Below are 24,620 nucleotides of genomic sequence, written 5' to 3'. Positions count from 1 at the left end.
GCATACACACTGCGATGCAACTTTTGTCAGGAAAGATGCCTGGTTTTGGTGACTAAATACATCAACCCCGACAAGAGAAGTCTTTTTTCTCTACATTTTTCTTAACAAAGTGCCAGTATAGACACCACTCTTGATTTCATTGCTTTTACTTGGCTTCCAGGAGGTGTCCCACAATTCCCACCTCTGGTGAGCAGTTTGAACCCCACAGCCTTGCAGCCAGGTAAAGGAACATCCACCCTCCCCCTTAGAATTCCCAGGAATTTTTGAAATTCCATTTCCTGTTGGCTCGGAGAGGTGTCTCATCACATCTTCCCAGGTGACCATGGCACACTATTGCACCAAATGCTATCCCACTTGGATCACTCTGGAGCTCTTGGATCTGATCTGTATATGGGGAGAGAAGGCTGTGCAGATCCAGCTGTGCTTTAGCCATAGGAACTGGGATACCTCAGGCACATTTCTCGAGGCTTGCGTGAAAAGGGTTATGATCGGGACATGCAATGCAGAGCAAAGATAAAGGAGCAGAGGCAGGCATACATGAGGTGAGGGAGGCAAACTGTCGCTCTGGGGCTTCACCTAAGACCTGCTGGTTCTGTAAGGAGCTGAATGCTATCCTTGGTGGCAAACCCACCTCCATTGCCAAGAGCCCTGTGGCTACTTCAGAGGGAATGGATGCAGTGGAAAGAGGACCTAACTTGGAGGACAAAGTTATTGATGAGGAGGTGGAGTTAGGCAAGGATGTGGAGCTCCCAGCGGGGTCGCCTGCTCGGGCAGGCAGCCAGGAACTGTTCTCCACTCCAGTGTCTAGCCAGTCTCAGCAATCACTCTCCGGAGAGCAAGAAGCGTGAGAAGAGACTCCTGGTAAGTGGCTTGTGTAGTGAGGAGCTGGTTTCAGAGTATGGGAAATGTGGGAGGCTGGCTGTGTTTCTGTGAGGTGCTGGTGCATGCCGAAATCTCACAGGAATTCTCCAGAGAGATCTCCAGGAAAGTTTCCTGGAGGTACTTGGTAATCCTCTGATAAAGGTTCCATGACAGAGCTGCTTTGTTCCTTCCCCCACTGTGGGAAACTTTCCTGCACCATTCTGAAATCACTTGTGCAGGGACCAAAGCAGCACATAGACGCTCAGCATAGGGAGCAGGGCAGAAGCCACAAGAACCGAGTAGATGTACCCTTGTTTCCCTGCTTACACTTAACAGTGAGATGTCTGCTAGAATGATCTCCACCTGTGGAAAAGTGCAGGAGAATTTTAGACATAGAATGCTGCACCACGACTCTTGCAAAGACTGTGGGCACTTTTCCCCATATGGAGCACTCACCATGCTTTGGCTGTTCGCGGAGACGTGTGCCTGGCTAGGGTCAGTGAGAAAGAGATTGCAAGGTGTATTTAACTGAAATGTCACAATGCTGTCTATGAATTTAATAATCCCACTTCTGTGCATTGTCCCCTGTGCTTCACCAGATGTGGCCTTCAGGAACACCTCACACATCACTGCCGAGCATCTCTGCCAGGTAAGTAAGCTCCCAAGACGCAGCAAAGATGACATGTTTTGGGAGGTACTGTAGTGCTCCAATGCAGAAAAAAGGAATGTAAGGAGTGCTGGGAAGCCAAACAGCAGGATGGAAAAGAGAATCAAGCATTTGTTAAGGACGCAACTGAGAGGATGATTAAAGTAATGGAGGAGCAAACGCAGCTGCTGTAGTCCTTAATAGTGCTGCAGACAGAGCAGATCTGTGCTCACCCTCCCCTACAGCACATTCAGAACACTTTTCCATGCTCCCCCCAAACTCCGCCCACACATTCCTTTCCACTTTCTGGAATTTCTCAGTTTCCCCTTCATTCCACCCCCTCGTACAACTGTCACAATGATAGCTGGACCTACAGATAGTTGTGAAAGTCTGGCCTTTCCTGGTTCCTCCTTTCCCAGTAGGCATCTGTGTGTTTGTGTGTGCTGTTTCTTGCTCAATAAAAGAAACAAGTTCTTTAATGGTGAATCACCCTTATTTTTTTTTCCTACAAATTCAGATTGCGGGCACTACTAATACATGCACAGGCATTTTAATCATTGTCTCTCAGGAATATAAGGCCCAAAATGACACCATTGCATCCTAGGAAAACTACCACCAGTGACAGAGATATATCACTGGTGCTTATTGTCAAAGTGCTGCCTCAAAGCCTCATTGATTCTAATTGCCCCCCTCTGAGCTCCTCTGACAGCCATAGTATCTGGCTGCTCAAAATCAGTGGCCAAGCCCTCTGACTCAACACTCCACCCCTGAGCAAACCTTTTACCCTTAGCTTCACAGAGATTATGCAACATACAGCACGCAGCTATGACCATGCGAATACTATCCTCATTAGGTCTACCCTGCCATAAAGGCATTGCCAGCGCACATTTAATCTGCCAAAGGCACATTCAACTGTCATCCAGCACCTACTCAGCCTGTTGCTGAACCGCTCCTTACTTCTGTCCATGTGTCCTGTGCAAGGTACTCATCCTGTAAAGGATATGCTGGGTCTCCCAGGATCACTATGGGCATTTCAAAATCTCCCTACTGTAATCTTCTGGTTTGCAAAGCTTTCTGTACAGGCTTTCTTGCAGCTTTCTGTACAGGCTGGTGTTCCTGAAGAAGTGTATGTCAGGAACCTTCCCGGACCACCTAGCATTGCTGTCAGTGAAAAGCCCTTGGTGATCCACAAGTGCCTGCAACACCAAGAAGTACCCTTTCCTATTAATGTACTCTATCGCAAGGTGGTCTGATGCCAAAATTGGAATGTGTGTGCCATCTATCACCCCTCTACAGTTAGGGAATACCATTTCTGCAAAGCCGTACACTTTCACACGCACATTTCCCAGAGTCAGGGTCCTTTGTAGCTGGATGCGATTTATTGCCCTGCACACTTGCATTAATGCTGTTCCAACAGTCAACTTCCACACTCCAAACTGATTCACAACTGACCGCTAGCAGTCTGGAGTCACCAGCTTCCACACACGCTTCTCTACCGAGAGAGCATCTCTCATTTTGGTGTCCTTGCACCGCAGGTCTGGGATGAGCTCTGCACATAGTTCCAGGTGGTTTTATGCCTCCAAAAGTTCTGTAGCCACTGCTCTTCATTCCACACCTACATGATAATATGATTACACCATTCAGTGCTTGTTTCCCAAGCCCAAAGGCTATGGTCTACCCTATGCAGCTGCTCTATGAATGGCAAAAGCAATCTAAAGTTGCTCCTATCCTTATCACGCAAAACATTGGATGCCTGCGAGTCTTTTTTAGTTAGGAACTTGATGATTAGCTGCACTGCCATCCATGAGGTCTTCATGACAGTTAACAGAGCATAGGAGAGCAGTGCAGGATCCATCTGTAACCGTGCCTTCATGGGTCACAACTGAGAATACCAAATTCAGGACAAACTGCTGAGAAATAGGGCAGACACACCCCAAAACTGGAGGTTATTCTCCCATAAGATGTACCAAACCAGCAACAGAAGTAAGCTTCTGTTTCACTACACTGTCGAACAAGAAGTCAGAAAAGCAGTTTCCTTCGGCATTCCAGTCCTTGTATCAAAAACACTAGACTTAAAAATGAGTGGTTCTTTAAAATCAATTTAATCAAATAAAAGGTTCTTCTGATCACAAAGAACCAGCCACACACCCAGGTCAATATACAACTCACATCTTACCCAATAACATGCTTTTGCCAATCCTTTAGTATCTTAAAACTGAAGGCTTATTTAAAAGACAGACAGTCAGACAATAGTTAAAATTGGTAGATGAATCAAATACATACAATCCTGATTCAAGAACTTTGCATTTATTGTAGCAGTGATGGAATAAACTGCTGGCTTAAGTCAAGTCTCTGGTTGCTTCCAAATCATTGGAAGGTCCTCTGTCGCTACCATTAGTATAAGTCCATAGTCCAGAGGTTTGAGCAGGAAAGAGGCAAGATGGAGAGGTTTCCAGCACCTTCTGCCATAGGTGCCGACTCTGTAGGTGCTCCGGGACTGCAGCACCCACAGGGAAAAATTGGTGGGTGCAGAGTACCCTCTGGCAACTCCTCGACCTGCCCCAACTCACCTCTGCCTCCCATGAGCAGGCTGCCACGTCCTGTTTCTCCACGTTCTCTCCCAGTGCTTGTCCCGCAAAACTGCTGGACTGATGATGGTGCCCCCAAAGTGTACGCGATCTGCCAACAGAGGGAGCAAGCGTGAACATGAAATTCCAATTTTTATTATGTCGACTTTCGGGTGTCATCACCACTTATGTTCACAAAATCGGTAGTGTAGACATGGGCCAAGTCTGCTGAATCAATTATGGCTGAATTGATGATTCAAAATTAGCCCCAATGAATTCACCCTTCTGTAGTTTTAAGGAGGAATTCAGAAAAGAAAAGGGATGTTGCTTGGCACACAAGATGTGTGAGACAATTCCAAATTGTCTGGTCGCAGAAGGAGTGATGTTAAGAGTGTGAGAAAAGAGACAAAAGAGAGGCTGTAAAACTAAAGATGCCTGAGAAGAGCAAGTGAAAATGAGAGCACGGCAGAGTTGTGCAAGACTATGAAGTGGAGGATTATGAATTTAAATCTGATATGGAAGAAGAGAAGAAACCCTTGAAGAGAAGAAGCGCATTGATGACAATGGTCATGGCAGCAGGACGGAAAAAAGACTGACACCATGCTACTATATTTGCTTCCCATACACGTGTTTTTATCTGATGTCACCTCTTAACATCATGTAATAAAACACAGTAAAGAAAAATTTCAGATCAACAGGAAATAGTATCTGTTGTGCTAGACCCTTTGAATGATGGGGAAGCAAACATTCTTGTATTATTTCTCTGATTCTTCTCCTATCATCTTTTTAGGTTCCAGCCCAATTGATGCAACAGTGAAACATGGTGAGAAGTTTTCAGTTAGAGCACTTTTGCAGCAGGACATGCCAGCAATCAACATGCTTTGACAAACGTAAAAACTCCTGCAGAAATCAAGGTAGATTTCACCTTTGACACAGAAAGCAGAGAAGCAGATTAGCTAGGCAGCTTTTTAAGCAGTTGGCAGGAGATAACTATTAGTTCAGTTATAGTATTGGCCTACAAAGGAAGTTGCTGTACTTTTTACTGGGAAAGAGTCTTATTCATTAGGTTGTTCCACATGTCCCATTATGACTATGGGGCACAGGAGCATTTGAAGTCATAGTTTCAGAAATGTTTGTGTCGATGTATTGAAGCAATGTGTATCATAGCCTGGTTTCTAATTATTGCTTTGGCATTACAGTTAACTGTTTACACAAAGTATAAGTTTGAAGTTCCTTAAATTTGTTTGTCTTCTCAAGGGTCTCACTCTCTTCTACTAAAAATTTCTTCATCAAAAATATACACCAACACAAAACACTGTCTGATGCACATAGAAGGTGCAATTTTCAGTTTCTCACTGCTAGACAGGTTGGGGAACTGTTTAATTTTAACTTCGCAGATTGCAAGGTGTGTGAATGCAACAGCTATATCCAGAATGAAATAAAGCTGAACAGAAAGATGCACTGAACTACTAATCTGTCTGATATTGCTAAGGTCATGAAGGGCATACTTGGTCACTGCCTTAAGTCCTGAGTGCTTGTAATAGCAGCTCTTCCTCTAAGTGTCACTTTGCATTTGTCTAGAGAAATCAAGAAAGGAGTTAAATACATTGTAAAGCAGGTGACAGGCAGAGTATGTACATTTTAATTGTTAAATTGGTTTACAGTAACAAATTGTGTTAAAATTGCTTTCAACATTAAAGCAAGTTATAATAAAGGTATTATTTTTTCCAGTGGGTCATTCTATTCATGAGACTTTATCTAACCTAAGGTGAGTTCATTCTGAACGCAGTTGTACAACATGTTAGGCCTGATCTCTAACAGGTGTAAATAAGGCCTGAAAATAAGAAGTAATTGCATCAAAGTCAATAGTGTTAAACTAATATAAGATCAGAATCAGGCCCTAGATATTTAAACCTGCTAATGTGCAAACTAACTGATTTTGCAAGGTACATGGTAATAGATACCTGCATACCTCAGGTCAGAATATTGCCAAGTACATAGTAAAAATCTACTCTGGGATTTTCGTCAGTAGCCTAAGGCAATCAGGCTACTGCCATGGACTTTCAACAGAATTTGGGCACCTAAGTACACTGGGCACCTTTGAAAAATCTCAACTCTAAGTGATACTAACAGGCTAGTGAGTGATTCAGAAACATATCTAAATAAGGTATTGTCCAATTTTTTTTTTAAAGTTACCAGCTCATTAACATTTTGCAATGTAGCAAAATGTTGTAATTCCCAGCATTTCTTTTAAAATATCTTGTTTATGGAAATATACTTAAGAACTGAAAGAATCTGAACATAACATACCTCCTTATTTTGTCTCCAAGCTTTCCAGCCAGTTGTACAATCTAAAGGGTTTGGAAATGGATGTTTTGACTATAACCAGATGGCTGGAGGCTGCCAAATCATCCACATTTTCAGCATGAGTAATATTTTAGCAACTCTAGTTTTATCAGGTGCTTTATGAAATTTGGTCCATTTGTATCCTCCTTAATGTCAAATGTACTTCTGATTTATATGATCTCATTTTCCACTGCTATGTCAAAATGGCTGCACACTAGCTATAAATTCATTGTTAAAATATTATTTTAATTCCTCATTTCATTTTCTGGTACAGTTAAGATTTCACCACTCTGCAGCAGACAGACGTGTTATTAATACACTTCTATAGATCAGATTAATCTTAATAAAAAAACTTGGCTATTCTAAATAAAGTCTAGACTATAATCAACTATCACAATCCAGATGATTTTCTAGTTACACATACTCTGATCAGTTTCTTTAACTTCTAAGCGCGAAGTACTGAAAAATAACAGATGAGAATGCTGTTCTTTCATATGGAATGGGGATGTGATTTGTGTTTTTTGGGGGTGGGTGGGGTTGTTTTGTTTTTTTAAGAAAATAGGTAGTTCAGATAAAGTAAAGAAGATTTTAATGTAACCAATGGACGTAAGAAGACAATCTAAATGTGGCCAACGGACATAATTGAGGTCTGACTGTGATGAAATTTGGAAATAAGTAAAACATTCTTTAGAAAGTACTTTGAAAGATATTCAGATCATTAAAAGCAAAATGAACTAGTTGCCACCAATACTATTTTTTAAAATGACTATTTATTTGTTTGTCCACAGTATTCTTAGATGCTTTCATCCTTTAAGCTTACACTATCGAAGTCAATGGGACCTAGGGTGTGCTCCGCATGCAAAATTGGACGCAACTGTTTTCAGAGCTAGTCACATTCACATAATTTCCATTTTGGAGATCCTAGTATAAATATTATGGAGACACTTTTTCTCCATGGCTTGGTATTTAATATAAAGCTAATTTAATTGCATACATAGTCAGTCATATTCCACATTGGACTATCATTCTCAAAGCCATTTTAACATAGGTGTTCATATTTTCTGATTGTGCAAACTTCATATACTAGTCTAACTCATTACAGCACAGGATTCAAGAGTTGTCCCTTGGTAAGCTGTACAGGACTGAACCCCTAAAGCCCCAAATCTGCAAGGTCATATGCATCGGCAGGTGTCTCTGCCTGTGTCAAGTCCCGGTGAAGTCAATGGAGTTCTCTGGAAGCAGTGAGATACACCCACTCACATGAGCTTGTAGTATCAGGGCTTAACGGAAATGGGACTGCTTACATTAATAAAGTTATATACATGCTTAAATGTTTGTAGGATCATTGAGCAATGACTGTTACAATTCTCTTTACTCTGGATACCGTTTTATCTGGAAATATTAGCTGTAAGAATTTCTGTATGATGGCCCTGTTTATCAAAGATCCACAAACTCCCAAGCTGCAGAGGTGAGCAGAAATCACAGTAAATTGTACAGCTGGCTTCTTCATCCCATTTAGCTGTTCAACGGCTAGCTCAGATGGATTGAATAATTTTCCTGATTGCCTGGGTGACTCCTGCAGAGTCACATAGGGGCGGAGAGCTGGTTAGTATTCTAGTTAATAGAGCCCAAAGCTATTAATAATAAATCCATGAGAACTCTTAATTAAAACCCCAAAACTATTGTCAGACAAAAATGTCAGCCAATAAAATGCCATTAATCTATAATGAATGTAATATTTTTCCTTTGTAGGATTTTAAAATATTACATTTTTTGAAAAAGTATTTTTAAAAAGATGGGCTGCTCCAAATGAGCAAATTTAACAAAAAAAAAATAAAAATTAGAACCTGCACATAAGAATGGCCATACTGGGTCAGACCAAGGGTCCATCTAGTCCAGTATCCTATCTACCGACAGTAGCCAATGCCAGGTGCCCCAGAGAGAGTGAACCTAACAGACAATGATCAAGTGATCTCTCTCCTGCCATCCAGCTCCACCCTCTGACAAACAGAGGCTAGGGAGACCATTCCTTACCCATGCTGGCTAATAGCCATTCATGTTGGACTTAACCTCCATGAATTTATCCAGTTCTCTTTTAAACGCTCTTATAGTCCTAGCCTTCACAACCTCCTCAGGCAAGGAGTTCCATAAGTTGACTGTGCACTGTGTGAAGAAGAACTTCCTTTTATTAATTAAACCTGCTGCCCATGCTATATTCCTGGCAGGATCACATTTTGACTGAAGTGTGGAACAATGGTTTTACACATAATTGAAGAGTAGCAAGCAGTGGGATTTTTTTTTAAAATAAATGATCTTGCCAATATCTTCTCATAGATCAGCGTTTCCCAAACTTGGGACGCCGTTTGTATAGGGAAGGCCCTGGCGGGCCAGACCGGTTTGTTTACCTGCCACGTCCGCAGGTTCGGCCAATCACGGCTCCCACTGGCCGTGGTTCGCCGTTCCAGGCCAATGGAAGCTGCGGGAAGCAGCAGCCAGTACGTCTCTTACCCCGCGCCAGTTCCTTCATCAAATAAGGACACTCCACCAGAGCAGTACATCACATCATGGAATAGCCCACCCAAATACCCTGAGAGAACCTGTTTCAAAACAGAAATAAACCTCATTCTAACTGCATACCCCTAGTTGTCACCTACCAGTCCACACTGGAACCCATATCACATATCAAACAACTACAACCCATACTAGATAGGGTATCTACAACCCTCCTGAAAGAAATCTTTCCAGAACCCTCTCTTTTGTCCTTCAAACAAACCCATAACCTCTCCAAGCTCATCATCAGAAGCAAGCTCCCCACAGAGCAAACACCAACTCAAAGCGACACTAGACCTATCTCCACCACTACAATGATCAACACCCCACACAACACACCTTTCAAAATTCATTAGTTCTACACATGCCAATCACATGTGGTGACCTCATCTAGTGTATTAAATGTCCCAATAAGAACTATGTGGGTGAAACCAGACAATCACAATGCTCTCAAATGAACTCACACAGAAAAATGATGAAAAGATAAAAAGACCATATTATCTGTGGTGAACACTTTTCACAAAGTGATTGTTCTATATCTTACCTGTCAGTCCTCATCCTCCAAGGAAACCTGCACAACATTTTCAGAAGATGAGCCTGAAAGCTTAAATTCATAACTTTGCTAGACACTAAAAATCATTGTCTTAAGCCATAAATCCAGTGTCTTTATGATCACAATAATTTGTAATCCATTTACCCCCCTTTTTGTCCTCAGAATAACTGCCCTGTTAATAATATTTCTGTAGTCAAAGTGACCATTCAAGATTAGGTTAATCTAAGTAGTTAGCACATATCTGTTCCCCTTTGTATTTAGCTGTTACAATCAGAGTACATTTCTCAGACCTGAGCAAGAGTTCTGTGTTGCTCGAAAGCTTGTCTCTCTCACCAACAGAAGTTGGTCCAATAAAAGATATTGCCTCACCCACCTTGTCTTTAAAGGGTAACGTACTACACAGTAATGAACAATTTCCCTGCTTCTTTGTTGCTAACTCCCTTCAAATAACATTGTTAGGACTCAGTTGATGATAACTTGCCAGGGGCTAGGTACGACAAGAAGAAAGAGCTTACAGTTTATCTAAAACAATCATAGAAAATAGCAAACCCTGGGTAACACAGAGGAGGAAGTAACTGTATGTTTGTGGTTTTTCTTTTTAAAATATTAGCTTGTTTCTTGTAGGCATGGTGTAAAGGAGTGGTGACCAACCGATCAATTGCGATTGACTGGTCGATCCTAGAGGATCTCCCAATTAGTCACCACCTCTGGCAGCACAGTGTGGCTGCCACTAAGGCAGACTCCCTATCTCAGCCCCACGCCACTCCCAGAAGCGGCCAGCATAGCCTCTACTATAGGCGCCAACTCCATGGGACTCTAGCAGGGGATGAGTGTATAGGTGCTCAAATGCCTTAGAGGGAATGAAGTATTTTCATTCATTCCTCTTCGCCATTGGTGTTAAGGAGGCGGGGGTTTGCCACAGGATCTTGGTGGTGTCCTGTATTGTTTTAATGAGTGGCAAGGCAATACAGGACAGACCAGAGGGGGTGAGAATGTCCACCATGGGGTCTGATATTTCAACGGCCTCCAGGGCCAGGATCCCCAGGTTCTGTGCCACCCTCTTCAACGGTGAAGCACCCTGCTGTCCTCCAGAGCAGGGGCAGTAGATGTTTCTGCCAGCACCTCATCAGGCGAGGACAGGGTCCTACCTCGGAGCGGGTCCTGTTCCCTGCCCTTAGCACCGAGGGGATCTCGCAGTGCCCAGTCTTCCTGCGTGGTTGGTGCCTGTGCAGTGAACTCTTGGTCCTGTCCCAGGTGAGGTACCAGAGGCATATATGATGCTGAGGCCACTGATGCCACCCTGGAGTAGGACCTCTGGCCTGGACCCTGATGGAACGCCCAGGGGGTCCAGAACGGCAACTGGGCAGGAGCCTACCATGGACCAGGCCAGGGTCCCAGAAAAAGCTGCTGCTGTCCACGTCTGTCAGTCCTGGATGGCCTGCTTCTCCTGGACCTATAGGACTTGGCTTCCAATTTCCAGGGCTGGAGCACCCATGGGGAAAAATTGGTGGTGCTCTGCACCCACCGGGAGCCCACCCCCGCCACCACAGCTCACCTTCGCCTCCAGTCCGCCTCCACCCCTGAGCGCACCGCTTCTACCCCTAGCTCCCAGCACTTCCCACTGCAAAACAGCTGTTTTGTGCTGCAAGAGCTGGGGACGAAAGGGAATGTGGCACACTCTGGAAAGAGGCGGTTCTGGGGCGGGAATTTGGAGAAGGGTCCAATAGGGGCAGGGACTTTGGGGAAGGTGTTGGAATGGGGTCGGGAGAAAGCAGGGCAGGGGTGGAGTTGAGGGGGGCTCGAGCACCCACTGGCGCCGGGAAAAGTTGGTGCCTATGGGACTCGCTATAAGAAGACCACGGAGGAGCAGTGCCCAATGGCACCGGAGAGCAGGGACTGGAATTTGGGGACTGGTGTGGCTCCCCTATCCAACCACTGGTGGATGGTACCAGTGATCAGTGCTGAGGAGATGGTGACTGGTGCTGCACCATCACAGGCTTGCCTCTGGACGGCACCACGGGTCTCACGAGTGCTGCTGAGACTCAACTTGGTGTCCTGTCTCAAGTCAGAGGGGAAAGCAGTGCTGGGAAGGTGATGAGGTCCTTGGCAGCCTCAAACGCCTCCAGTGTGGAAGGCAACTGCAGATCATGGCCTTCCCAGATAGGTGAGTGCTGGGGGCCTGGACTCAACTGGTCCCATGCAGGAGCAGGAGTTGACATCAGGGGCGGCTCCAGGTCCCAGGCTTGGGGCGGCAAACCGCAGGGGGCGCTCTGCTGGCGCCGCGAGGGCGGCAGGCAGGCTGCCCTCGGTGGCTTGCCTGTGGAGGTTCCGCTGGTCCCGCGACTTCGGAGGACGTGCCTGCGGGAGGTCCTCTGAAGCCGCGGGACCAGCAGACCGTCCGCAGGCAAGCCGCGGAAGGCAGCCTGCCTGCTGTGCTTAGGGTGGCAAAATGCCTCCAGCCGCCCCTGGTTGACATGACCCTAGCTGGTGGAGCCAAACTCCCGTAGCCCAACATGGGTCTCCCAGCAGCAGGCTCCTTCAGTGCCGGTCTGGGCGTGGGGGCACTGGGGATTGCGAGCGGTGCCACCCACTGCCCTGTGTGGAGCCCCTACATGGGGAACTTTGCCAGTAGCATGGGTTTCTGGCAGAGTCCTTCCTTGGCGCTGACTCATGTCTTGTCAGTGCCAGTTCACTGCATGCCGATATCGAGGTGCTCGGCATCGGGTCCATTGAACTGGATATGACAAAGTGGGGGATTTTCTTGTTTCTTCCATGTTTTTCCAATGGTTTGCATGCAGAGGGGGGTGAGACTCAGTTTCCCTGAGTGTTACTGGTTTAACAAGGTGAGGGGAGAGGGAGTTTGTTGTTACAGAGGACCAGTGAGGGAACTTGGGACCCCGGCCAATGGCCTGGAGAATGGATACCCCAGTGACTGGTGACCTGCTGACCCAAAGCCCAGCTCAGGAGTCACAGCTGGTTCTGGCCAGTGGGAGGACAATGGGCTGTGAAGAGAGGACCCCAGTGACCTAACCAGCCAGTTCCAGTCAGAGAGGGCCAGAGGACAGAAGCGAAGAGAGGAGACCCAGGAGAATCGATTTACAACCCTGTTTTCCTGGAGAGAAGACAATGGACAGAGGCGAGGCTTGGGGCCAGTGATATCAGATACCCAGTGGGAAGCAGAGGGGCTCAGGGCTGGAGAGGGGGAGTAGGCATAGCCCACCTGTATGGAGGGGAGACCTGGATGTGCTGTGCTGAGGGAGGCCAGGCCTAAGGCCCTGAGAGTTTCCTGTGCTGTGTTCAATGCTCAATACACCCTCTTGTTTTACACTGGCTGAGAGTCACTCCAGTCTAGAGAACAGAGTTGCATCAACCCCTTCAGGGAGGTGGAGGCCCTGAGGGTCCAGAGCAAGTGGACTCCCTGAGGGGGCCCACGGTGAGAAACAGGTGTGCTAGGGCTCAGAGAGGTGCAGCTTCAGGAGGTGGATGGGCCTAACCCAAGAGGGAGTGGAACCCTGAGAAGGGCTGTCTCACTGAAAGGGGCACCCCACACAGACCATATTGGGCCAAGAGTGGGCATGATCTGTGAGTCCATGACACTGGGGTCCAAGTGAGGGTGGAGAGCAGCCTCCATCAGATGGATCTTGAGGTGCTGGCTGATCCCTCTCCTTCTGAGTCCTCTGACAAAAAAACACGCAAATTTTGCAGCATTCTTTCTGGTGGCTTTCCCCCAAACACTTCAAGCAGGAAATTTGGGGGTCACTTCTTGCTACAGACTTGCCACATACTGTGCAGACCTCTTGGGCATGGGGGACAAGGGGGGGGTTCCCCCAAATGAAACTTATCTAAATTGTACTATACTAACTAGTACTATAACCTAACTCAGAACTAGGGGTTCGTGAAATGTTACAGAGAGTTCTTGGGAAAAAAATTCCCTAATGGTGGACAGAGCTGTCCCTAGGGACCCCAGGCAGTACATGGACAGCAGCCAGGAGCCCCTGGACTTCCAAGAGCTAAGCAGATCAAAGCAAGCATATCTATCATACTGAGGAGATTTAAACGTCAAGATTCCTTATAAGAAATAGAAAGGGAGGTGGATATTTTTTACTGTTTTTAAAATTAAATAGGCAGCTAGTATTGTTTTTAAACTTATTATGAAGAACAAGTTGAAGCTTTGTTGTAATGTGCATTGTGTGCCTGGACTGCTCGAGACCTGAATGCTTGTGTAGGAGGCACTCTGAGTTGGCTTCTTAAATACCTTCATGCTGTTTCATATCTGACACTCCTCAATGAAACATAGGAGCCTTGTCTTATAACAGGCTTATTCAAAGTGATACAGGCTATGAAAGTGAGATCTTGGAAGATGCCATTTTTATAATGTAGTAAAAATACTGTAATGATAAATAATAATTAATAGTGTGTATTAAGCATGTCATAAAAACAAATTTTATGTTTCCAAGGTCACTGCTTTTATAATTCATACTCAGGTAAAAGGCGAAAATCCCTGGAAATAGTCATTTTTAGAGGGGGGTTCACATTTACATTTTTGTGAAAGGGGTTCACTGGTTGTTAAAGTTCGGGAACCACTGACCTAACTCGACAGGAAAAAAGTTCAAGACTGCTAGAAAAGTTACACTTGCAAAGCAAGAGATCAGCATTCTGGCTAACTGTCATAGGCGGTCAGAAGGAACTGAAGTGGCAGTGGGTTGGCAGGGCCCTCTATTCAGTGCCATGGAGGCACAACTCGAGGGGGTGCCTGGACCAACCCGACGTGTACTGCCAGGGGAAAAACCTTCCGGCTGCCGTACACACAACGCACACACACACCTAATTGGAATTGATACGAGCAATCACTCAAAGAAGAATTGCTCCACCTCAAAGTACAGCAGATCTCCAGTACAGAAAGTTTCTCCAGGTCCAAGAAGCACATGACCATACATTTTCACTCTTTGCACCCTAGATCTAGCAGATTCTCTCTCTCTCTCTCTCTCTCTGTGTGCCTGCAGAGGTGTTGGGGACCATTTAGTCATTAGATCTCTTAATTTTGCTACTACAATTGGTCAGGCCACCCACACCTCTATTCATACTTTGCATTTCTTCTAGTTTGCTGAAAACTGTCTTGGTTTTGACTGTCGGTAACTGCAGACAGTATTCCAAGTTTGTGGGTGGACAGGGTGGGGAGATTTTCTTTTTCACATCACTTTTTGGCTGCCAGTGGTTTGACGTAGAAGTGTTTTGTGATGGTTTTAACAGTTATGCACTGTATTTTTATAATTGATCATGCTGGCACCTAGAGCTTACCTTAGGCATTTTTTTTATTTGTTAAAACAAATGCTTCCCTTATTCAATAAATTTGTATTAGAACATTAGGCAAGATTAGTCCATGGTATCTGACAAAGTACTAATAATAAGTCATTGATGCACGGCTCTTTGATGAACTAGACCTTGCCAAATCCTCTTATTGAAAGCATTTGTCTCCAAGTGGTAAGTAGCCTTGGAATTCTCCTGGATTCATCTCTAAAACTGGTCATCCAAATATCACCCATGGCCAGAATTTAAATTTTCCACCTAGGATTAGGTGCAGCGACACATCTTCAGCTGGAACAAGCTGGAGAGAAAATAACATACTAATGCTCTGTGCTCCATTGAATCCCCATCCAGTACACAATCTATGACTTACACAAACAACCCTCTAATGCCCGCAAGCACTAGAAATACCTAGAGAGACTGAAAACTAGATGAAGACTGAAAATGAGGAGAATGTGCATGTAGGTGCAAATGAATGGCTATGTGCTGAATTGCTGTTATGTCTCAGGAGGTTCCACCAGGATTGGTGGTAAGACTGAGCTTATTTCTTTCATTAATGTTCTGGAAGAGGAGGTGATCAGAACATAAATGAAAATCAAAAGTCATAAAACAGGGGGATGTTTCAAACATGAAAGATGACAACACAATAAAAAAGGGAAGTAGAAGGAAGGTAGAAAATTGATATAAAAGAAAAAGGAAAAACACAAAATAATACAACTACGGAAAAATATTTGAAAACTTAGAAACATTTGCAATGTGAGGAAGAAACTTCAAAACAAAAAGGCTGAGACAGATATGGAGATTACAGTGGAGTGTAAATTTCTTAGGAGTTTACAGTCGATGATGGCACTAAAAAAAAAGCAGTCAATGTGATACAAGGCCTGCCTACACAGAAGAGCTTATTTCATTACCAGGAAGATTTAGATTAACTATAGAAAGTTTTGAGAGTGTGAGGAATATAAAAACAACTAGGGGAATGGAGAGATTGACAAATGAGGAGCTGTTAAAGAATTAACTACACACATAGGCGCTGACTCAGTGGGTGTTCCGGGGCTGCAACACCCACAGGGAAAAACTATTGGGTGCTCCACACCCCGCTGGCAGCCAAGTTCCCCTCTCCTAACCTCCTTCTCCCCTCCCCCAGCACACTGCATCCCCACTCCTCCCAGGGCTTCCTGCCCCCTCCCCGGCACCTAACAGCTGTTTGGCGGTGCTTAGGACTTTCCAGGAGGGAGGTGGAGAAGAGGTGGGGCAGGGGTGGGTACCTGGGGGGAAGGGGTGGAATGGGGGTGGGCTGAGGTGGGAAAAGGTGGGGTGGGTCAGGGACTTTGGGGAAGGGGGGTGAGGATGGTGCAGGGGCGAAGGGGTCAAGCACCCATGGGGCAGAGGGGAAGTCGGCACCTATGACCACACAGCACAACAGACTTCTATAAAATCATAATCTTTAGCTACATTATGACAGAACTGGGAATATAAAGAGTGTCTACAAATATCTGAATGGTGTAAAAACTAAGGGTGAAATCCTGGCCCCACTGAAGTCAGACAATGGGAGTTTTGCTGTTAACTTCAATGGGGCCAGGATTTCAGTTTAAGAGAGGAGAGAAATTATTTTTTATGGCATAAAGAGGGAATAAGAAGCAATGAGATAAGATTTAGAAAAGCAACTTTTGACAGTATATCAGGAAAACTTGCTAAAAGTAGGATATATTGGACTGGAACAGACTCGCAGAAGTAGTGGAAGCTCCACCACTTAGGACATTTAAAATGAGACTGGAAAATGTACTAGCAAATAATTTCCAGGACCAATCCTGTGCTGGTAACTGAATGGACCAGATTAATCAATCATCTGTCAGATTTAATTTCTATGGCTTGATGATTATGTCTTCACTAATATTGCATGAGAATTAAAAAGGTCAATAGATAGTTTGGAGGGAGGGAGAGAGAGAGAGAGATTCATGTCTACCAGCACTAATTCTAATAATAATCCTAGTCCTTAATAGGCTCTTTGCTTGAGTCAGTCTCTACTGTATATTCCCTGACTCTGAGTCACCATCAGATTGTGTTTCTATATCCTCCCACTTAACTAGGATGTAGATCGTTTGAGCTGGTATTAGACAGCAGCAAATGGTACAACCTAGTCAAAATTCTTTAATGCTTTTTAGCTCTGCAGGAGACTTCTACAAGATTTTAGGATTTTAGTGATATTTTTCAGTGAATGAGCAAAATGGAAATTTGGTCTTGTTAACATAAGATGTTTAGCATCTTCCCCCCCACCCCTCAAAGTAGCAGCCATGATAACCACCACCAAACAGCAAAATACATGTTGCTTATGTATAAATCGTCCAGATCTTCCCCCACAAAAATATGACCAATGTATGTGAGTATTAGAGGGAAAAAAAGTCATCTACAGAAGCAATTGCACGCTGGGCCTATCAATTTCAGGAAGGTGCCAGCTAGCACTTATAGAAAAGGGGAACATACACTTAGAGGTACCTGTAGCAAAATGTTAATAGTTACATATCTGCGACACATACAGAGTTCAGTTCACAAGTAGGAAACTGCTACCTTGCCCTTTTATTATTTTGACATCTAAATCATAGTAGTTTTCCATTGTAAACACAATAATATTTTTCTGCTTTCCTAGAGCTTTACATCACCACTATCATTGGAAAAGGTTTGGTTATTTTAGGGGATTAAATTAAAAATAGATAGTACTTGGGCTTGATGGAGGATTTTTATACGTAAAGTAGAATTACATGTACTTACATCACCCCTTCACCTGACCCATGCTCATATTTACTATCAGAGTGTGAAAGACACCTCACCATCTGTGACTTTTATTGAAAGAAGATACCAAGCCATAAGAAACAACTAATACTAACTGCAGCAGCTGTGCACTGTCTCCAAAGAGAATTATGGGACATGCATTGAATGCACGGCATTGTTTTGTAAGGATCTGATTAGATACAGTTTGGTAACAAAAAATGTTATCTCAACCACACACTCTGCTGTTTTAAAAGTTGAGTTTCATATGTGCAACCTACAATTTTTTTCTTCTGTAGATTTCAAACATGGGGTAATTGCATAGCCAATTTCACTTGCTATGATACAAGTAATTAATTCCATCTGCATAGTAGGGCTGAATCTAATTACATTATTATAGGTTAAAAAAAACTATGGTACATATTGAACCTCATGACTCAAGAAAACTTTTGACTGCTTAAAACAATGGTTTATGTTCAGCACTGCTTGTTATATACCAACCCATGTAATAGTATAACCCCCAAAACTGAACTGCGAAAATAGCACCTAAAAATTATCATCATTTCAGATTCACTCAAAGTAGTCACAGTTTCATTTTCTAAACAATTCTGTTACATTAATGGTCTGATTCAGCTTCTATGGACAGCTAAAATCTACATATCACAGCTTCTAAATATCAAGGATCCTGCTTTTTAATTGCATTACAGGAAGACAGAATACTAACCTTCCTAATTTACACATGTGCATAGTCACAATGTTTTTTATAAATAAATGGGGATATGTGCTGCACATATTTGATTAGAATCTGACTCAAACAGTAAAAATATTTCTTTCAGTTAACACTTTTCTAAAAATTCAGAACAGATAAATGGGCTGCCATATTGCAATAAACAAATGACCAATGTTTTCTAACAAAGATTTTATTCATCTGTACTCTGAAATAATAAGACACCATTTCCAAACGCTTAAAAATAACTCTCAGTGCAATAATTTTTTTGTTCCTTTTGGGGCTTGGATACAAAAATAGCTGCACAAAGGAAAATTTGGCATAGAAAAAGTATGTTATATATTTTTAAACACAATTTTTACAGAATCTCTGCCATCCAGATCCGCTGTATGAAACATTTTGCAGCTCAAGAAAATGAAAATTCAGGAGGATCTCTCTCTCCAGTAAATATAATAAAATATATCTTCTCTTCAAGGAAGTTCTTGGTATGCATATTATTATGATATGGGATGTATCAAGCAATATCTATCTATATAACAAGTTTATTAATAAAGTTGGATACTAAAGACCCTTCAAATCCTTCAAATATATACTACTAAGCATAGTGGATTAACTTAAATAGGAAGTTTATTAACATCACTGGGACTACTCAGATCAGTAAGCACTACCCTCCGTATTATTGTTTGCAGAATGGGGCTTAATCCTTTCAGTAGCTTTTATTTAAAGGTTCTCTTTAGGCAGATGGACTTGTAACAAATCCATGATGTAAATACTGGACACTTCAAAATACCCCAATATTTCTGTTACAGAATAAACATCTATTTTCTTGGAAAATAAATTAAATTTTATTACTTGCATAGTACAGTGGAGCGTCTTTGCAGATCCAAAGTAAAATGAGTGACTCAACCACACATCCTAAAATGAAGCAAACACCACAATAAGGAAAACTGGATGTTTTACTTTTCAATAAAACTGTTAATGACATAATAGATTATGGCACTATATTAACAATAGCCTAAGAGTTAATGATCAAATCTCATTTTAAATGATAATATTGTTTAGTTGGACTGCTTCTTGCCAGTGTCACTTTCATGGGATTTTGAAATATGCTTGTGAAATAAACACCCTCCTTGTGGAAACCTCCCATAAAACTATACAGCTAAAAATGTCCTGTTAGGTTATCAAAAGGACTCAAAGTAGGACACAGTGAAACACAATAAACAGCTGGTCACATGTTTACGCACAGTAAGATAGGAGGTCATTCTATAAGGACAGTTAGCTTAAAAAGATCTAGAAAGAAATAGAAAACTAAACCAATAACCTAAATGCTGCTATGAACTCATGGTTCATTTTGAGAGATACTGTAGTAGCAGTAAAAAGAATATTAGAACTATTTTGGCTACAACTATGCATGGATGATTAGCTAGCTGTCTACAAAGAAATATAGTTCCTTTACAAATGACCATACTGCTTTTGAAGTGAAACCATATCATGGTATGCAAACAACAGTACTCATTCAGGATCCAAGTTTCAGATATTTGACATTACAATGCACATATTACCTAGAATATTAACACAGTAAAAGATAAAAAACTGCTAAACTGATAATTTCTCACCCAACCAATTGTGATTGAAAATATCAACATTTTCACTGAATTAGCACATTTACAGGAAAATTTTAAAATCTTTTTAAAGCAGCTCACTGGTTAATGGTCTATGAAGCATATCTTGGGTTGGGTTTAGTTTAGCTCAAGGTGACAGGGAGCGGACACAAGTGGTCTTATACCTCCATTACTACGTCCTCCTTAATTCTGGTTCCATCCAGGGACCAGGTGAGTCCCCAGCATAAATAAGAGTAGCTTCAGGACTGCTGTAATTTATGCCTAGTTTATACCAACTACCATTCCTGTAGTCAGGGATCACTGGGATTTGGCTGTGTCATAAACAGATAGTTAAGGATTAATGTCTCTTTTACCTGTAAAGGGTTAAGAACCTCAGTGAACCCAGCTGACACCTGACCAGAGGACCAATGGGGGGGGACAAGATACTTTCAAATCTTGGTGGAGGGAAGTCTTTGTTCGTGTTTGTTTTGTTCGTTGTTCGCTCTTAGGGCTAAGAGGGACCAACCGTGCAACCAAGTCTTTCTCCAATCTTTCTGAAACAGTCTCGCATGTTTAAAATAGTAAGTACTAGCTAGAAAAGGCGGATTAAACTTATGCTTGTTTTTTTTTAACTTGTGAATGTGTATTTGCTGAAAGGATTTTTACCTCTGTTTGCTGTAACTTTGAATCTCAGGCTAGTGGGGAGGGAGTCCCTCTAGGCTATATGAATCTGAATACTCTAAACATTTTCCATCCTGATTTTACAGAGATAATTTTTACTTTTTCTTTCTTTAATTAAAAGCTTTCTTTTTAAGAGCCTGGTTGATTTTTTTTCCTTGTTAAAGACCCAAGGAGATTGGGTCTGAACTCACCAGGGATTGGTGAGGGGAAAGGAAGAAGGGGGAAGGTTAATTCCTCTCTGTTTTAAGATCCAAGGAGTTTGGATCAGTGTAGCCTCTCAGGGTAACCCAGGGAGGGGAAAGTCTGGGAGGGGGAAAGGAGAGGGGATGGTTTATTTCTCCTGGTTTTAAGACCCAAGGGGTTTGGGGTCTTGGGTTCCCCAGGGAAGGTTTTGGGGGAACAGAAAGTGTGCCAAACACTATATTTTGGCTGGTGGCAGCGCTATCAGATCTAAGCGAGGAATTAAGCTTAGAAGGGTCCATGCAGGTCCCCACTTTTGGACGCTAAAGTTCAAACTGGGGGAAAAATACCTTGACAGGCTGGCATGGGAGCCACAATCCAAGGATTCCCTTCCCCACTTGCAAAATTTTCTACTGGCAAAAGTCTCACTGCATCTGGGAGGGTAAGCCTAGTAGCAGCACATCCTTTGCACAGTCTTTGGGTCATTGCCACTGTACCTGTTCCCTGACTGCCCACCTGCACAGGCCTGGACATAATTAGATTTAAATTGATATAAAAATAAATGTAGGTAATCATTATGTCAAATAAAGTTATAGGAAAACTATTCTATACATGATGAGAAGTCCCTAAATAATACTGTTTAATTTAGTTAACTCTCTCTCATTTTTATTGTATTCGCGTTCCTATAGAACACTCAGTACTGTGGTAGGAGAGCACTTGCATTTTATCAAGTCACTCCCTCCCTTCCATTCTGGTTCTCTGCCAATGATGCCAGCCTCTGCTTCCTAATCATCTATTTCTTACATAAGCATCTTCAGGCTGTCTTCCATCCCACCCATTTCAGATGGGACTTTCCATATGTAACAGATTATAAAGCCATCTCTCTTTCCTTTAAATCCTGGATCAGAACCTACTTTTACCCATGATGCCTAAAAGATACTGCCAATGGATAATATTAGACAGAGTCAGTTAGGTCTGTAATGACCTTGAGAGAGAACCTTTCGTGATCAAAACTGGGGTTAAGCAAGGATGTGTTGTTGCCCCAACTCTGTTTTCCATTTATTTAGCAGTCATTTTGGTCCTCATTAAAGATCACCTCCCCATTGGAGTTGATATTCAATATAGAATGTATGGGTGGCTCTTTAATCTTCGATGTCTCCACTTAAAGTCTAAACTCTTCAGGGCATCCATTACTGATCTGCAGCATGCTGATGACTGTCATCCTTGCGCACACTGAGAATGACCTTCAGACCATACTGGATTTTCTTGCACAAGCTTACTGAAGTCTAGAACTCTCAATATTGAGAAGACTAAAGTGCTCTATCAGCCTGCTTCAGGTCTTGCACTGATCCTAAAGGGTGATTTGTGGTGGGTCATGACTTTGGAGACAGTTGAACACTTCTGCTACCTCAGTAGCCAACTTTCTCAAAATGCAAAAGAAACCAACAAAGAGATCCAGCACAGGATCTAGTGCGCAAGTGCTTCCTTTGGGAAATTGCTCCAATATGCTTTCATGGACCATGAAATATGGCAGGACATCAAGATCCAGGTCTATAAGATAATTAATTGTTGTTCCTGCACTCCTCTATGGATGTGAAACCTGGGTGAACTATCAACAGCACCTCAAGAGTCTGAAGTAGTATCACCAACAATGCCTCTGGAAGATACTGTACTTCATGTCAAGTGGCAAGGTCATTGCACTAATGCCAGCATCCTCGCTGAAGCCAATGTCATTAGAATTGAAGCAATGATCCTTGTGCACCAATTTCGCGGGGCTGGACATTGCGTGTGGATGTCAGACTCTCGCCTCCCAAAAGAAGTCCTCTATTCTCAGATTACCCATGGTCAAAGATCCTGTGGTGGTCAGAGGAAAGGTTACAAAGACACAAAGCGTATCTTAAGAAAACTGATGTGCAAATCACAGGCTGGGAAGAGCAAGCCACCTACTGACCCTAATGGTACCGTATCCTCCACCAGGCAGTGGTCCACTTTGAGGAGAAGCGCCTTGCCTTCGAAGCTGGAAATAGAGAGAGAAGAAAGGAAAAAGAAGGAACTTTCTCCCAGCAGGCAGATGGCCTGCCACAGAGTGTCTGTACCTACTGCGGGTGGATTGGCAGTTCCAGGATTGAACTCCTGAGTCATCTCAGGACCCATATGTAAATCCGCAGTAGAGATCATGCTCGAATTGAGGGCTTTCAGCTACTAGTACGACTGGCAATCCCATACTGTCACCTGGGTGTGGCAGTTGGGCCAAGTAATCCACCACCTGGCAATCTCTCTCATACTGCCAATGAAATCATTACTGTGCAACTAATTTGCACGTGAAGTAGTGATTGGTTGAATTAGCTCTTATCTCTCAATGGTCTAGGACTCTTGGCATGGCATAGATATGTGCTAACTGTAGCTGCACATGCATTGGTGTAATTCATGAAGTCAAAATGGTGGAGAATTTAAAAATTAGACAGTAACAGATTTTGAATCACAGTGATTGAATATGGCCATCTTCTGAACAAAAAAACCTCTCCCCATCATGTTTGTAGCTGCTTCTATCACTTCACATTGACTCAGAAGATATTCTAGACTTCACGGTGACACAGACAGGTGACAATCCTGGAATCTTATTATATAGATATATATTTAAAGAATTTAGCCTTGGACTCAACAGGTTGTACATTTAGTTTGTCACTTCTTAAAATTATCCACATCCTTCCACTCCTATTCCACTCTACTTTTTATTATACCTCGTCTTAAATTATATTGTAAACTCTTCAGACTTTGTACCAGGTCTTGCTATGTCTTTGTACATCCTCACCACAAAGGAGCCCCAGTCCTGATTGTTTTAGTAGCATCTACAATCAGTAAATAGTATAATAGTTTGGAAATATATGTAGTATTAGGAGTTATTAAGCTTCGCATACTAGTGCTCTGCTGCCATAACAAGAAGATTACATTTGATTCTTGCATATGAAATGTAACTAGTTACATGTATATAAATGAACAGGTGGTTAGTAGATATTTAATGTTTAGTTCTTAATGTGAAGGAATATTAAATGGAACTAATTTATTATCAGGATAAGCCAGGGACATGACCATGTAGCACACTCTGGATATACTCCATCTGCAAGAGAAAGCAAAGGACACCTGCAGTTTGTAGTTTTGTGGGGAAGTTTTTACTTGAAAGCAAAAATTCAAGGTACAAGACTAATCTAGTAGAGCCCACACCTGAAAAGAGAGACTCAGTACCTTGAAGGATTTGACCAATAGTCATAGTTGTTAGGGATAAAAAAAAAGATCATTCAGTAATGCCCACTCTCCCACACAGAAAAAATAAATGTGGTCTTTATTGTATAACAATATTGGTCCAGATGTAATACCTATACCATGAGTAATCCTATTTAAATAAATAGGACTATCTTTAGAGTAAGATACCACTCAGGAGAGTAAGGATATGATTTGTGGTCCTATAATGAGACAATCTGTAGATGTAAAAGACCATACAACATAGCTTATAGGATCCTATTCCTGATCATATAAGATCTAGTGTCCCCTCTCCCCTACACAAACACCCAGCAAATTTCAAAATTAGGCCCCAATTCTGTAATAGAATCTGTATGGCCAGACCCTTGCTCTATTGTTTTATTTACCCAAACAAACAAAAAACCCAAGTTGGTGTGTCCAAGGGCAGAATCCTGCAAGCTACTTGACTACTGTGAGCACTCCAAGTATTGAGCAACCACACAAGTTCAGGGCCTAGCAACACTTACCACTCAAGACACTACTGAACTATAAATATGTAAAAATATACAGAACTTAATTTCACATGCTGTCACTTGGTCTCAGC

The sequence above is a fragment of the Gopherus flavomarginatus genome, chromosome 10 (genome assembly GCF_025201925.1).
Source record: "Gopherus flavomarginatus isolate rGopFla2 chromosome 10, rGopFla2.mat.asm, whole genome shotgun sequence".
Classification (NCBI taxonomy): Eukaryota; Metazoa; Chordata; order Testudines; family Testudinidae; genus Gopherus; species Gopherus flavomarginatus.
The sequence above is the reverse complement of the archived record's forward strand: the minus strand, read 5'-3'. Positions refer to the sequence as shown.